The sequence below is a fragment of the Sparus aurata genome, chromosome 8 (genome assembly GCF_900880675.1).
Source record: "Sparus aurata chromosome 8, fSpaAur1.1, whole genome shotgun sequence".
In the NCBI taxonomy this organism is placed as follows: Eukaryota; Metazoa; Chordata; class Actinopteri; order Spariformes; family Sparidae; genus Sparus; species Sparus aurata.
In genome coordinates this window covers 18,610,953-18,628,894 of record NC_044194.1, presented here as the reverse complement: position 1 = coordinate 18,628,894, position 17,942 = coordinate 18,610,953, and the positions used below count along the sequence as shown (strand labels likewise).

Below are 17,942 nucleotides of genomic sequence, written 5' to 3'. Positions count from 1 at the left end.
AATGGGGATGAAAAAAGTGGGCCAGACAGCTGATTGTACACCCCGAACCAGGAAAAAGAGGGAAAGAGGAGGGGGGGAGGAGCGAAGAATAAGAAAACAATGGGCAGAGTGACTTCAGTATACATGCAGTGTATTTAAATGCACTTAGGGGTTTGGATACATCAGGTTATAGCCTTTATTTTGCACAGACTTTTCTAACAGCGCAAATGTTTAATCACTTGACAGATTTTTGTATTTTCAGTGAGGTGACCCGACTTATGTCTACTAAGAGAGACTTTGCTGTTTTTTCGCTTTTGAATACATAGACACAATTACATGTGTAGTGCCTTCTCCTCTGCTGTCTGAAGTTCTTTGCCATCTTCAAGTGTACATGCAGAAAGCTGATTAGAAATCCAGTAATGCACAAAAAGTACTCGTCAAGTAAATCTGCTTTCTCCATGACAAATCCAGCTGTAGAACCTGGATTTATCTAATCCATTACCATCAATTACGGATACTAGGTTTCTCCTTTAAGTGGCGTTAAAGAAATCAGCTTACAGGAGTAAAATTTACTGTACCTCCGCACATAAATTCACTGATGCAAGCTTTTGGTTGTGACAGATCAGACATTGCAGGCACGCTAATGTGATCTCAGAGTTTTTTCAGAGCAGATGGCTTCAAATTTAGCTCAGTTTGGTCTTTTTGAAGATATTTCATCCTTTGTGACTGAACCTCGTGCAAAAGTGGAGCCAAAAAACAAACAGCAGCCCTGCCACCATAATACTATATATATAATATATACTCGCTTTACTGGACTAACTACTGGATAAACACTTAACTTACTGTCCGGCATTCCCAGCAGAGGTGTACACACATATACACAAAGCTGCACTGCCAGGCCAGAGTCTGGGCTGCCCCGCCAGCTGAAAGAGCCTTGTTGTCTCGATGGAGCGGCCGTGGGCAGAATTTTCGATCCATGACCAAGCTTGATGTGCAGAGCTTGGACAGGAGCAGGGCATTGTGCCCCCAGCGCCAGCCCTCCTCCATATTCATACAACCAGGGCGGAATCTAATAAACGTGGGCTTAGGGGAATCAATTGTCTCACATGGGAAAAGCGGCTAATTGTCGGGCGTCACAGGCAAACAATGCTTCAGCTATGAGTGTGGAAATGGATCGCTGTGATTCTGTATGTGATGTGTCAACTGTTGGGAACGTAGAGAACGCCATCGAGGGTGGATATATCCGTGTGAACATGCGTGTAGGCTGAGCAGTGCTCGAGGGCAGATATTTCTACATCTTCATAATATTACTTTTCTCACAGTTCCCTCAGCCACGTTATTCTTTTAAGAATCACACAAACTGCTGAATGGAGGATATAACTGAGGTTGTGGCTTCTGAAAACAAGGTGAAAGGGTTGTAACCAACTGCTGTACTATAAAAACAACTGGCAGAATGATAATCAACCGCCGCTCTGAGAATAAGACGACACTTACGTAGCTGCTGGGTTCCTGAACCAAGAACAAGGTCTAATCTCAATGACAGAAGAACTCATCCATTTCCTTTATCTCAGGTTGTCCTGTGCAGACTTATGTAAGCATGACCCTCGAGGACAAGCTGCAATTTTTATTTTGTTTTGTTTGTGAAGGTACGGATCAACTCCTTGTTAAATTAATGTTAACGGAATTTAATGCTCATGCTGATCATTCAAAGGTGAAATGTCAAAACAATGCGTTTACAGTGTAGGGTAGTACTTAAGATCAGTTTTAAGGTAGTTCTTCACATGAGCTTTTACATTTTCTGTGACTTCTTTTATTTCTGTGCTCAGAGAAATATACTGTACTTTAAAGAACAGTTTACAACAGTGGAAGAGGCCATTCTGCAAAAAACACTGTCTGAAACACTCCTGTACGCTCCTGTATTTTTAAAGATCCACTTTGTAAGACAGTTTTGAGTGTCATCTAAGACTCGTCAAATACTGATGCTTGGGGACGGCAGATCAGATGGTCGCCATCCCGAAGTGTCAACATTCGACGAGTTGGGAATGAGACAGTCAGCTCACACGTGCATGACCTTCAACCACTAACAACAAAAACAGAGCAGCTGTGCTTAGTTAATTGTTATATGCTGAACTTAACATACATTATGCAAATGTGAGACATAGTGATGTCACAAAGTCACAGAATCAAAGGGGAGACTACTGAGGAGGTGTTTCTATTGATGCAGACCTTTTGAACTTTCAAGATCTTTTACATGCACAAGAACATAACAAACTGAAGGAAAGGAAAAAAATACTACAAAAAAAATACACTTAATAGGTCTCCTTTAAGAGTAGACCTTTATTGCTTTTAAAGGGGTACTTCATCAATTGCACACATGAAGTTTTATAGTTTATTCTGTGGCTCTGGAATACCAAAGGCTTGATCTTGATGGTGGGAGTCAAATTAAAGATAGGAAATACAATAGTCAAAAGTATTGATGCTTCCCTACGCTCAGGATACCTTATGTTTAAAACAATACAACAAAACAGATTTGATGCAGACCCAAATAAAAACCCAGATGTAGCAGATTTAAGTATTAAGTATTTAAGCATATTAGATTTGGCTCCACTGAATTAAAAGGTAGTGTTTGTCTTGGCGGAGGTATGCACTCTACTGAGTGCCATTCTAGTTACATTCTAGTGTGTTCATCACCTTTTCTGTACAAGCGCTGTTTGTGTTTTGTTTTGTTTTTATCTGTGTTTTGAACAGTGCTTGAATCAAGATCACATAATCATATTCTCATCAAAGGCTCAACATGAATAAAGGTATCACTGTTTTGTTTTTTTACCGTGGAAATCCTGTCAGTGCTGTTACTTAATACACATATCTGTCAGTGCAGCAGTGAACATAATACAAGGCCACATACGCTGAAAGATGATGAAAAGTGACATAAAAACTATTATACAACCAAGTTTTCAGTTACCTCTTACATGTTTCAGCTCGGTAGACTCAGCCCTCTGCAGCAGGCACACAGACAATTTATCACCTCAAGGATCTAATGGCCTAGTTAACTGAGGATCCCATTACTGGCACCACTGCAACTCTCACTTTTCTCCTCTATCAAGCCTTGATTTGTTACCTAGTAATCTGTCTCCCTAAGGCAAGCGTTTTTTTTCTCCCCCCGTGACAATTCTCCTGTGGTATGTGACAATGCGTGCTATGTTTATGGTTTTTAAAAGCCTGGCAGTGCTCTGTAGAAATCGTGTGAGGGAGTTCAGGAGAGTTTGTTTGGTTGTCTTCAAAAAAGCACTGTGAAATAAGATGACAAATGCCGCTACTTTGTTCGTTTTATTCTTAGTTGTTAGTTCTCAGGAAACAGATTTACTGGGAAAAAACAGAATGTTGCCTTTCTTAAATTAATTATAGTCGTGTTTCTCAGAAGAACTTAAATTCATCTTCAAGAAACGTCCACTACCTGGGACTGAGGTGAGATGTTTTTTCTGTCTTTCTTGTGAGTTATTGGAGAGTTTCTACTTTTCATGTCTCTAAATAAAGGAAAAACTGAAAATAAACTCTTTGCCTGGACTTGCTACAACTGATTCACATACATCTGGTTATAAGGGATTGACTTTGTTTTGCTTTACAAGCTCGAAGCCAAAAAAGGTTGGAAAACATTGGCATAAGCTACAAAACTTCATTATCAAGGTCTCGTAGAGCTTTAATACAACAAACAGACAGAAGTGACACACCTACACATCCAAAAGTCCTGGTTACAAAATGTGCATTTTCTGTCAGAGCAGCGGGACAAACAGGTAAAACTCCTTGTATAAAACGCCCCAATTATCACCAAAATACCTCTCTGTAACTCGTCAAGATGCAGCAGATATGGCAACCTGAATGGCCCTGTGTGCATTGTGATTTTGGCTGCTGAATTCACTCATTGTGGGACTAATGGAGGAAGAGATAAGATTTTTTGGTGCTGTTTAACACCGCAGTCCCCCTGGCTCCAGCACTTGTGGCTGGCCAATGGGCTGTCTGGCTGGAGGCAGGGAGGTGTAGGGTTACGAGACGACGAGAACAATGGGCCGAGTGCCTGAGTCAGCACTATCTCCCTGCTTCACTCTCCCTGCTACTCGGCTCTTTTTTTTTCCTTTTTTTTTTCCCTCCAACAAATCTGGCCAACCAATGGCAGCTTTGTGCTGCGGAGGGAGAATCTACACACTTAATGTCGACACACACACACACACACACACACACGGACACACACACACACAAAGAGAGAAGGAAGTCAGTGGGGGTTGGGTGGATTGCGGGACAGAAAAAAAGCAATGCAAGCACTATTGTCTGTGCAGATGTGAAATGGCCACACTTTTACACTTTACGTATGAACTACTAGTGAAATTTGCTCAAACCCCTAAAAGAGGTGTCGTTTGATTTAAATGTTTGTTTTATTATCATCATTACATCAACTGAAATCTGTGAGAATTAACTTTCAAAAGATACAAGCTTACTTGCCAAGTATGTGTTTCCTGCATTCAGATGACATTTAAAGAATGAACAAATGGAGCAGCATTTTCATGTCCAATAATTTGGATTATTCATTTTATTGCCCCTGCCCTGTGACTGTACACACCACTGCTCTGTGTTTGCACCCTCTTGACGTGGTGCGACCCCTGTGACTGACAGAAAAGGCGATGTTGCACATTCTACAGATCCTGTACATGAGAGATGGGAATTCTTTCTAGGTTCTCTGCATTTCTTTTGATATTCTTTCTCTTCTCCATTTCTCACTCACTGAGGTGGACGAGGCACAGAGCAAGACTAGCCTACATTTTAAAACTAACACAGGAATTATGTCATAAACTGGGATAAAAAGGGAGAATTGTGAACATGTGAGGATGTATGGGTGTAGGAGTGATAACAGAGTTATCTGAAACTTAGTTTTTAAAAATTGTTCGAATCACCCTTGTGTTATATAGACTGTTATGAATGCAATGTTTGCCTTAACATTAAACAGGCTTTTCACATCAGGTGAGTAGACGTGCCAGTGAGTTTGCAGGCAGTGCAGCTTCTTCGTACCCTTTTCAGCTTGTGTGTATACTGCCCTCCACTTCTTTGTTGATATTAAAGATTGACCAAATCCTTGTAGGATTAAAATCATTACGGCCTCGGCCTCCTCCTCCTCCTCCTGTGTACTCTACCCAGGCGCCACCCCTCGCCTAAAGCAGTAATTAAGAACACATCTGACTCGGACAATCTCCTGTTTTCTGGTACAGACAAGAGTTCATTTGTGAAAATGACGGTTTTATGGCCTGAAGCAGAAATTTGAAATACTAACTATCATCGTGAAATCAGGCCAACTGTTGTCTCTGGTTAATATGACAGAAATCATACTAAATTGTGGAAATTACCTTGTTGAACAAAATGTGTCTTTGTTTGCCAAAAGGTTTAATTTTCTTTATTGGGCCAGCGCAAAATGTCCAGTGGAAATCAGTTGTGGCCAGAACAAACACAGCATCGTTAAATTAATATATTCACTTTTTGGAACTGTAACATATTTAAATCACTGTAATGTACTGTTATTTAGTTCATGACAAAGGCATAAATGATGGATCACAATCTATGGTTTGCCAGAGTGATCTGGCTTTTGTTGTTGTTAACAGGTCGCAAGTACCCAGAGTAATCATCCTAACAGGTACAGCAGAAAAGTCAGATACATTTGAGGAAATAAGAGGTATTCTAATATTACACAGAGGCAATGAATTGTTTGGGTGAACGCGCCTCAAGATAACGTTGGTCACAGACAATAGTACAAGCTTTCATCCAACAGCCGTTGAACCGGAACAATCAGACACCTGGCAGGAATCACAGATCCACTGTAGCGAGACAATAATGCCTCATTATTTAAACCAGGTAAGTGGTGCGAAATCAAAGCACCACAGTTATTTTGAAACGTTACCCATGTGTCTGTGCGGTTTTTGTATAGGTTATGTGTTTAAAGGCATCTTGCAAAACTCTCTGCGTACCATCTGCTTGTAAATGGAAACCAAAGGCCGACACATATTGAATGTCTCCTACAGGGACAATGGACCGACAATGGTTCACAAAACAAATCTGTCAATTAAAGATATAAGGTTGCACTATATGTTGATATTGTCTTTATTTTCTTACAATTCATGTCAGGTCCTCTTTTCATTCTGACCATTGTTTGAAGTTTGCTTGAATTCTCCATGAAAGAAACACACTGGCCTATTACTCTACAATACATGATACATTTCCATTAGAGAGGCCATTTTCGGAAACAAATGCAGTGTGAACATCCAAATTCTTCACAGGACTGCTGTGACTGAAGTTGGCTGAACGTTTGTTTGGCTAAACGTTCGAACGTATATTTCAGCACGTATGATGCATATGTACCCTTCGAATATTTGAGTAAGCGACATGGGCAAGATGCAAATTTACATTAGATTTGTGGCCAGGTAAGTGTAGCCTATCAATTTAAATTTTCACTCGACAAGAACTTTGTGATCAAGAGAAAAATAGAAGGATGAAAGAAATGAGGATAACATCAAGAGTAGACACTGAAAGGAGCCGAAAATTTCTGTCTATGAGCCCAAGCACTAAAAGTCACACTTACACCCATCGTTTTGTTATGTACGCACACGTATTTCTGCAGTGAGATAATGTGTGGATCACACATCCTACGTGAGCGGTACATGGTCGAATGTCTTGCTTTTCCATTTCAGAGCTGATGTTAACAGGTTAGAACAGACACAGCTTGCATAAACAGCACAGCTCAGTGGTGCATCAACCAGAGATTTGGACTCTGGCCTTTTTTTATTCGCATCCTGTGCGCAATTTTTGGCAACCATAGTGAATGCAACTCATGTCCAGAATAATGTTGGGACACAAACAAACTTACTGACACCAAAGTCATGACGTCCTCTTTCCTGGTGCCTGGTTTCCTGCAGTGTGACTTCTCACTCCCACAGATGCCCCCTGCCGAGTGTGAAACTAATTTACAGCAACTCTTCCTTCCTATCAACGAGCAGAGCTGTGTAGTATGTACGCACGTGAGGACATCTAACCTTTTAATGCTAATTATTAAACGCCCCCCTTCTCTAAAGATAATACTGGTGTTATTGACAATGACAGTTTTGGTTTCCTTTCTTAACCAGAACTCTCAATGAAAATGGACTGTAAACAAATAGTTCTCCGAGTCCTATATTGATGGAACGTGAGAGTAGAAGTCCATTATTGTACATTAAAATGAGGTATGTGTTAACCTTACGACACAAGCTTTTTATACATATCATGTCCATTTAGATACATTTCATGCATCTGTTCCTCATGTTTTTTATCTTTTAATGTTTATTTTTTGTCTGTCTGTGTAGTTATTATCTGCTATTGTGTATCTGTCTGTCGATCTGTCCTTCTGTCTATCAGATTGTCTGTCTATCAGACGGTCTGTCTGTCAGACTGTCTGTCTGTCTCAGGGACTCATTACTAGTTGATGGTTAGCTAGCTGTGGAGCCAGCTGGATTCCAGCACTGGTCTACACTCTTTGCCTCCAGCCTTAAATCAGCGCTCTACACACACACACGCACGCACGCGCGCACGCACGCGCACACACACATACACACACACCCACACACACACACACACACACACACACACACACACACACTCATCAGGCACATTACTCTGGTTGCTTGCAGTACTAAATGAGCGCCATAAAGCAGAGAGGGGGCCGGCTCCAGCACTCCCCGAGGGCTGCTGTTGCCTCCTGATACAGATTGTTGCCTCACCAGGACTAAGAATGCCTTGTTCAAACGTTGGACATTTATGGCAGGTGATGCTAAGGGGAAAGGTCAGAAGCCGGGTCAGAGGGAGAGATCGTCCTGGTCAGTGGGAAGTAAAGGGCCGGCGGGCGGGTAAATACTGTGAGATGGATGTAGAAACTTGTACATGCTGAAATAAATCTCCTCGTGTCTACGGTTGACTTTCAGTTAGCGTTAACCATTTACAATACTTTGGTAGCAAACTGCTATATTTTTACTTTAAAACATAGATCGAAGATCTTTCTCTATTTCGGTCTTTTCCGCTCTTCAAAGTTAGACGTAAACATCTGTAATTCATAGGAGAGGGGTTGTTATACAAAATGTTTTAGTGAAAACTTTTACACAATCATTATGATTATATATTTTTTCATGCTTATTTGTATAGGCACACACCCCATCATTCATAACCTAGGCTAATTTTTTATATCCATTATTAGCTGGGCCTTTAAAACACATAAAATATCAAATTCAACAACAAATACACAAGAGAAAATATAAGTACAAGTCAAGAACAAGAAAATACGTAAAGAAAAATATAAGATTGTAATACAATACAATAAAACATTAAGGGAGGAGTGCACCAGAGCATTCATGATGACGCGACTGATTTTTGAGTGGAAAAACTGAGTGGGAAAGCAAATTTTAGTTAGTTAGTTTGACTCAAGGTCCACTGTCAAATCTCAACCCAATATCAAAATCTTCTTTTGGAGATTGTTCTTTGTGTGTAAATTTAGTTTGAAAATAAAATAAATAAAATAATTTACTGATTTGTGAGCATTCAAATGACCAAGGCTTGACAAACAGAAATGTCCATAAATCCACGAATTAAAGACTTTCGAATAATAGTTGAAATTTCAATTAGTTGTAATTTTAGGTTCCAACACTTTAGGTCATGGTAAATATATACAATCCATACGTTACAGTTTTTATTGATTGCTTTGATGCAGCAGTCAACTCAAACTCCACATTTTCAAAACAGTTAACACACAGGCCGAAACAGTGGCACTCATGGTCAAAATGACTCATTTTGTTTGCAAAAGGCTCTAACCGTGCCAAAACATTTAAAATATGCAACAAAAGCTTATTTTGCTTTCAAACAACACAACTTGCAAACAAGTGTATGAGCTCTTCCAATCAACCATTACACAGTGGACAAAGCAATCAATAAAAACTGTAACACAGATGTCATTCAAGCAGTCCAAACGCCATTGTTTTAGCTATGGTAACCAAACAGAAACCATCTGTTCCTAACTATTAGAAACTACCTATATCAGTATGAAATCATTAAAGCACCTGTTTGACACGCCTAAACACAAATCTTGAATGAGCAATCAGTCTGCAGGCCTTAAAAAGTGCAGCGGCTGTGTTGTTCTTCGCCAACATGGATTGAATAGGTCGAAGGCAGATGAGAGTGAGAAATAGGTGCAGAGGAATGTCAAGGTTGGATGGCATGCAAGAAGATTTTTCCCTTGGTTCATTGCAAGGGAGGATAATGAATGTGATGTGGATAGACAGAAGAGACTGAGTATCAAGTGGCAATTTCTTTTACTCTACAGTAATAGATTTTGATACTTTACTGTAATAGATTTTATTTGATTTTCTTAATTTCTTATACTCTCATAGATTTTATTTTGGTATACATGTATTTTGTGTAATATTTACAGTATTTCAGTTTTCTGCCACAGCTTGAACAAAAGAATCAATGGAATCAATAAAATTTGCATCAAAGCATTTCTGAGTCTGGATCCAATTCTTTGCAATAAGGTAAATTTGACAACAAATGGCAGTGGCATAAAAGCTGCGACAGTAATAGACTGCTGCATCAAAGCAATCAATAAAAACTGTAAAACATAGAAAAGAAGTTAAAGATATACAATATTACAGTAAAGTATAACAATCTATTACTGTAGTGTATAAGAAATAGCCACTATTGATACTCAGTCTCTTCTGTCTTGACGATGGGGCCACATGGCCTCATCCACATCAAATTCATTATCCTCTCTTGCAATGAACCAAGGGAAAAATCTTCTTGCATGCCATCCAACCCTGACATTCCTCTGCACCTATTTCTCACTCTCATCTGCATTAGACCTCTTCAATCCATGTTGGCAAAGAACAACACAGCCGCTGCACTTTTTAAGGCCTGCAGACTGATTGCTCATTGAAGATTTGTGTTTAGGAGTGTCAAACAGGTGCTTTAGTGATTTCATACTGATGTAGGTAGTTTCTAATAGTTAGGAACAGATGGTTTCTGTTTGGTTACCATAGCTAAAACAATGGAGTTTGGACTGCTTGAACAACATCCGTGTTAACTGTTCTGCAAAAGGGTGGGGAAAATGTGTCAATTCAATGAGAAAGGGTTAACACATTTGCAAGAGGTGTCTTGTACTCTGCTGAGACAGTGATGATGAAAACCAAGTGGATCCCAGTTTGTTTAAGCAGGTCAATGCAATCAATAAAAACTGTAATACACATCCAGCATGAAAAATGGAAGCAAAATTGAATGACAATCATTTAATCATTTTTATGTCAATAAATGGAGTAAGTATTTCAATCATTCATTTGTTGGTTTTTCTTTAAGAGAAATATCGACTTGTGTTGCCTGACCTTAAAGGTTACTGATGGTATGTGCTGTGGAATTTAACACTAATAGTCAAACATACTGTACATGACAGGTAATATCTCAAGTTCTGTGTACAGTCGCCTGGCAAATGGAACAGTTTATTAGTGGTTTAACTCAATGAGCTAACTGCACCTGGATTTATAAGTAAAGACATGTTTATACTGACATCTGAGTGGAAATGGAGGAATTTATGATTCATAATTGTAGAAATGCCAGATTGTCTCCAGAGGTTAAAGTGGCAGAAAAACCAAACATTTAAATAAGTAATTCTTAAGAAAAAGGGAATTTAACACTTCAGTGCAGTACAGAGCAAGAAATGAAAGCACAAGTGACAGAACACAACTGGTAAAAAGCTACAAATCACACAACACTGCAAATTTGTGATGAGTGCGTTTGTCTGCGCATGTATCTGTGTGTGTGTGTGTTTCGATGCATGTTGCTTTTGCATCGCGTGTTTGCAAATGGTGTGTTGTGTCACCTGTGTGGTGTGAACCGCTGTGGGTTCGATGCTGAGTGAGATGTCGTCCGCAACACAAGGCTTTAGTTTAGATTTCACGGCTGAGTCGTTCTTCAGACATTTGCTGAGGGGTGTGTAAACAGTGGAGGTGGTGTGTGTGTGTGTGTGTGTGTGTGTGTGAGAGGGATCAAGTGTGTGTTAAAGCTCGCCAAAATTTTCCCTGCCCTCCCAGTTGCCCAGCTGTGTGGATACAACAGGACCTTGTTGGATAATTGTGTTTTTCGTTGTTCTGGCTCAGAATTGGATCATTGGATTGAGCCACAAAGTGCTGGGATTCAAATGGCAAATGGACCAGGCAACTATTATGCTTTTATGGCCTAAAAGTTTTAATGTCTTGACTGAACAAATCATCTTTCTCAATCAATTTCAAAACATCTTTAACCTGCTGAAGACCAAATTAAGGGAAAAAGTCACCTAAAGTAACAAAAATAACGAAGCTGGTTGCAGGACAGACCTTGTAGAGACAAGACTGTCGTCTGCTGTATCTGAACTAGGTTTATGTTTTTACAGCAATGATATGCTCTGCCAACCTCATTAAAAGAGCAACATTGGGAGCAAAATCAATACAGTTCAATGGAACTTGCAGTTGCAAGTGTATTGGCTCGATGTGATGATATAAATACACGCAAATTGCATTGAGTTGTACTTTGTTGAACCTTGACTCAAGATTCTGTGCAGCTGATCAATGGCAAACCATCTCAACATTCTATAAGAGAAGCTACTGTAGCTCATTAGCTGTGATTCACCATCCACACTTATTGGAGGAGTAATACAAGTACCATTGGAGTACTCAATGGTACAAATTTGTCTCTTGAAAACCCGAAGATTACTGTAAGTCAGTCAACTAGCTTACTAACTGGGAAACTATCATGACCAGGACCCCAGGGTGAGCACCAGGATCTGAAGCCTGTTTTCACAGTGGCCAAACTGTGTAATTACATTGTGCTGGTGCCCAAAAATACTGTTTCCCCATAAGCTTACATTGTGTATGTGCCTCTTTAAAAACGGTGGATCAATTTGTTCTTTTAGCGTCACAACGTATAAACTTCTTCAAATCGCAGTGTAGGGTTAGCGCCTCGACCTTATAGACATTGTTTCATTATGACCCAAACATGTGTTACTGCCCTCACACTCTTTGATTCCACTGTGTATCACCATGTAGTGTGTGTGCTGTCTGCATGCCAGTCCCAGAGCACTGAAGCATTACACTTGGGTACACATTGAACAAGTGCCCAGCAGCCAACGCCCCGGAGAACAGACTGGGCAGTGTATGAGCCCACAGGAAATGTGTGTGCCTTGAAGAGAGGAAGTCGGACGAAGAGTTTGCACAGGTGTGTGAAGGATGTGTGTGAAAGATGTGTGTGTGTGTGTGCAAGTGCGCTTGAGGTCTTGCAGCCGAGCTCGCCCCTCGAAGCCCTCATGTAATGCTCTTTCTACTACCATCTTTGAACATATCCCGTGCAGAGGACCAGTGTGATGAATATAAAGTTACCAAGAAGGGACTCTTTGTGTATTTCAGCAGCTGCAGGAGACTCGCGGTGCTCTGGTTACTGCAAGACTGTCATGCTGAAGCACAAAATCAAGGTGAGGGTCAGGAAAGTGGACAGGAAATACTCTCCCCGTCTTCACTAGATCTACTCCAAAACTCCAAAGCAAATAAATCTCTAAACAGCGGTCCCCCTTTGTAGTTTAGACAGGAAACAAAGCGAGCTTCTCTAAATATTGAGGCACGATTTTAGGTCAGCAGCATACTGGCACACTGTTTCATGTTAGAACACAACCCAACGCAAAGTATCAAGGTATTTTTTGGCACTTCCTTCAACATTCCCAGGTAAGGTGTTCAACATCAACATGTTAAAAGAAAACAATCTACTAGTGAACCGTGTAATCTCTGCTGTCAGTCAAGTAGTTAAAAAACTGTTGGGGTCAGATTCAAGATCCTATAAAACCGCAAAAAAAAAAGAGAAGCGCATCGTGTTCAAGCTAACTCGGGGATAGAAGGGGTGATTGTGACCATATTTCACATTTGGTGGGATACTGAATTGGTGATGTTCATTTTGCCCGCACACCTTAAAACTGTGATGAAGATGAGATGCGGTCAAGACTGAAGATGTGTGTAAAGTATTCACATTTTAGAATTAGCAGCTTCCGTATTTAAATTTTCGTAGTCCACCGCAAGCTCATTTGTTATGCTGATTTTAAGCCTCCGATGAATGAAGTTTTACCATGTAAGGAAGCTCTCTTTAGCCTCGTTTTCCACCAAAGTACTTTCAGTATTTTACCCTTTGAACCCGTAATTGATGTACCTAAACTGCAGATCTATTCCACTGCATACAATACTCTTTGCAGCCAGAGTTGTTACCAGGGCTTTGGGGTAACCCTTCTCACTTCTCGAGCAGTAGGGAAACAATTGAAGAGACTGATCTTGATCATTGAGCAGTTGCTGCATTTATTAACTGGCACACTGGGACCTATACTTTACATTACTGCCAGATTGCCAACATGTAGGGCCTGCTTACCTTTTTATCCCTTCTTTGATCTGCATGCATTCACCTTATTTTGCAAAAAATACACTGAGTTCCTGCTATTAAATTCCTTCAAAGCCTTCATTACATTTTCAAAAGAAGATAAAAAGGCAAAGAGGCTAAAAAGCCTTTATTTAAAAGGTTATTTCACGCTGAAATACTTTCAAACACTGACAATGCATGCACTGCAGCCCATGTGTAGCGACTCAAACTGCTTACGCGTGGGTTGCTATTTGGCTAAATTTTAACATGCATCAGCATGAAATAACCACCGAAATAAAGGATTTTAAACCTCTTTACCAGAGTCCCTTGGCTTTTTCTCTTTTTTTAACTTCTGTGTTCCCTACCAAAGAGCACCCTCATAGTTTGATTGAGCTTCCTGAGCACTGTAGACTTTGTCCTCCTTCACTACATGTATAAGTCTGCTTAGACATGGAGATAAAGCGCAATTTAACTGGTCTGTGGAGGCATAACTTCATGTGACGCCCACAAGTTATTATTCTTACTACTGGTTTATTTCTTCTGTGTTTGCAGCTGCTACAATCCCAGTTCCCCAGTGTTGTTGCATCGGCTAAGGGACGAAAAAAATAAATGAATGTGCAGGGTTCTTATTTGACCCAAGCAGAGCAACTCTTTAGCTGAACAGAAGGCCAAATAGGTGAATCAGAGATGCAACTTGGGCCACTCAAAGGGCATATTGGCCAAGCAGAGAGCATTTTAGCCAACCAAAGGGGTCTGCGGGCCAAACAGAGGGCACAAGGGCCCCTCAAGTGTCCCTCTGGTGGGTCATTAGGGGGAAAATGCAGCTAGGAAGTGTCGCATTAGGGCACGAACATGACCCGTTTATGTCAAACAAAAGGGCAGGGGGTGGTTGCCATTGCAATATCCCAGTTTCATACATTGAAGATAATCTCATCCTAATGAATTTGACAACTTTTCCCTCCATTTTCAGTTTCCATAGCGATATAATACACACCTCTCTTCAACTCGGGGGGGAGGGGGGGGGGGGTTGTTGTCTTAGCAGTATAAATGGACAGGCTGGAGTGGATAGATAACACAAAACACAATGCAAGTATACAGGCCGCACACACACTCACACACACATCTGGGTGGTCTTTCAAGCGCTACAAGGGTTAATGATAGTCCTGTTTGGAGGGATTGACTCTTAAGCCTCAAGCACACACACACACACACACACACACACACCATGCCTAACAAAAACAGGGTAGTCATGTGGTTGGTCAGTCAGTGCCTGTAAATGTCTTGTGACACTGACTCTTGTTTACTTGTTGCATGTGTGTGATTAGTCATCTGATTCTTTCACACACACTTTCGGAAATAATGTGATTTTCTGAAAATGTTATGTAAATAAAAGGCCTGTATTGTTTCTGTTCCGTATAATTAAAGCATAACAGGAACCGAGCAGCAGGAATTTTGATGAAGAAGAATTCTAACTTCACTGTAAATAGTCCGCTCCATGTGGTAACTTTGCATACAATAGCGCACAGAAGACAACACGTTAGATAATGAAGCCACATGTGGAGAGGCTAAGGAGGGACTCTGATTACATACTGCATGTAAACTGGGAGTTAAAGGGGGTTTAACACCTAACCACATTATCAGATTATCTGATTTAACTAGATCACTCACAGGCACATCCACACTGAGCTGTCTTTATTAAAAAAAATATGTATATCTTCGTTTGACTCTCTATCCACACGAAACCAACCTGTGTGTGCAGGAACACAGAGGAATTGTGAGTGCAACTTGCAAAGAAAGAGACCAACTAATAGTACACCTCTGCAGGATTCGCCATTGCTACGCCTTGAAATACATAGCGTTGCATCATGAGAGGAGACAAGGTGTCATTTTGCCTGCTCCTCATTTGCATTAAGTTGAAATATAGGCTACTTTCTGCAATTAGTTGTCGAGTGCAACTCGTTGCCTCTGAAAACTCCTGGAAAATATATAAATTTACCAATATCAAATTAAAACCAAGACAGATTCAGCAACTGAATGGCTTAATTCTCACCTAAACTGTCTTCAGCAACACATTGCAGTAAACTGTCTTTGTCATACAAAGGAAAGTTTGAAGCCACTTCATTGGTCTGGTTTAAAATCCTGGAGCAGACAGCCCACAAAAGCGTCCGTCCAGTCAGGTGCAGCCAGTACGGTTTGGCTGGTTGTCAGAGGGTGGAGCCTGTGGAAACACGTTCCACTGAATATCTTGCAAGTAAATTTGAAAAACACTTTGGTTTTGATAGTTTCTGTTATTCATTGTTTCCTTTCAGTTCCACCCTTTGATAACAGCTGACGAGGGTGATTGAAATAACAGACTGAAGTGTCATAGCAGCAGGTGAGTCACGTGTGGAGGAACAGAACTGAGACAGAACCGCACCAGTACATCAAAACTGCAATATGAATATATTTATTCACTCTACATATTTATATCAACTTTGTTTGAAGAGCAGCCTACTGAAGAAATCAGTATCCTTTAACCTTGTGCTCATGCTAACATGTTGTATTCATGCATCCTCTGGTCTTAATTCCCTCAGGCTCGCTCCCACATGATATTACCAGAAGCTTATATTCATTGTAGCTCTTCGACATGCTGAAGTCACACTCTGCCTTCCAGATTACACAAATGTTTGTGACTTTCTGACGAGAGATGTTCCAGAATGCCATTATACAACGGGAAGTTTTGGCCAAATCACATGATTGGTCACAGATGTGGCACCAGCTGTAAACCTCAACAAGCTGTGCTTCATCGATTGCTGTGCCAACTCTGCCTGTCACCATGGAGCCAGTGCGCCATTATTCTCCTCTCCTCTCTGTTACTCTTTCATATTTACAGAAACCCAGAGGACCTTTTAATGCACAACATTTTGGCCGGTAGCTCACTAGGACTTTGGTATTCTGGTGTCTCATCAGGTGTTACTGCTGTATCATTTCTGACAAAAAATATTTTCCTTTTTGGAGGATTTTATCAAATGTTTATATTTAAAACAAATCTTTTCTTTATCTGAAAGTGTAAAGAAACAGCCGAAGGAGGAAAGGGAGGGGTCTAAGATGACAACAGATGAATGGGTTTGTGTGCGAGCCAGTAAAAACAGCTGCTGGTTTTGTTTTGGGAACCAACATCATCACCACACACACCCATGCACACCAACACCGTGACTGTGCCAAGTAACCCAAAAGGAGAGAAAACGCGCTTGTCACGCACCTTCCCCACCCACTCCTTCGAAAAAACAAAAGCCAATCACTTTGGGTTTGTATTCACATGGAGCTACACACACACGCACAAACACAGAAAATACTTATGGCCCTCTTGTCTTCCCCCTCAAACACTAAGACATATTCTTTGTTTTGCATACAAATGCTCACTCACAGACACACAAATGCAAACTCAAGCACCACCACCCGCCACCACAAACACACACACAGGAACGTCCACAAATAAACACTTACCCTTGTTGTTCCATTCACTGACTCATTTCAAATAAATGCAGTAGGAAACTAGATGCAGACCCGCTCACTTGGATCACTTTCACACCTCTAAATGAGCATAATCACAATTTTTTTTTTCTTTAACTGTCTGCGGTGCCCTGAACATCGGCTTTTCTCAGCAAAGTTACAATTATATTACGCATGCAATGTTTGCGTGTGTGTGAGGGTGCGTGTGTGTAGGTGCCAAGGGTTGGACCAGGGCCTGGTGCCAGCGTGGATAAAGAGCAGATGGCGACCCTGACAGGGCAGAAAACCTCCAGTTCCCACATTCTCCTGTTCTATTCAGCCTTCACTCCTATACTTCCAATGGCAGGATGGCATGTGTGATAGCTTAGATTTATACTTGAATGCACCATCGTTTACACGAGAAAAAAAAAGGGGAACAAAAAAATGTCTCGTCTGTTGTGCATGCTATTTCTTTTCATGGGGTAATCATACGAGTTATGGGAATTGGGCAGTCGTGCCCGTCCAATTACTGGAAAAGACTACAAGACTAGAACGACCCCTTTGCCATGATAACAGAGCGAATGGTCTCACGTATTGTGGACTAGAATGGAAGTTAATGAGCACAAATGGCCACTGACTTCATTTAGGAGAATACTTGTTCTGCATGAAACAGTTATGCAGTGTACCTGTGTCAAACTTCCTCTCTGATCGTCCTCTCTGATTTTATGTCATTAAAAGGCTACCCCATGTCACTTTGGCCTTATTATAATACAATTCTATTTATATGTCCAGACTTGAATTACTTCCATAGAATAAGCGCTGGAATCCTACTGTATTACATTGTTAAATGGCCTTTATTTTATTTGAAAACATTACCGACCATGAATGTTACATTTAAAAATGTTGATTAATAGCATTTAAAGGAGCAATTTGTAAGATACGGCCAGAATTTCATTTGAAAACATAAACAAAAATAAAATGACATTATCAACACAGTGTGAAGTAACAAGAGCGCTGATGTTATG

At 40.6% G+C, this 17,942-nt stretch overlaps 1 long non-coding RNA gene across 3 annotated transcripts in view; it reads right to left on the bottom strand.

Annotated features, from left to right (window-relative positions):
* The window catches only part of LOC115587092 (uncharacterized), a 52,216-nt gene extending 35,074 nt beyond the window's left edge, over nt 1-17,142 (bottom strand). For all 3 annotated transcript variants that reach the window (XR_003984962.1, XR_003984963.1, XR_003984964.1), the window contains exon 1: nt 16,933-17,142. This is a non-coding gene — a long non-coding RNA (uncharacterized LOC115587092). The remainder of the gene's footprint in view (nt 1-16,932) is intronic.
* Nucleotides 17,143-17,942: the final 800 nt, after the last annotated feature.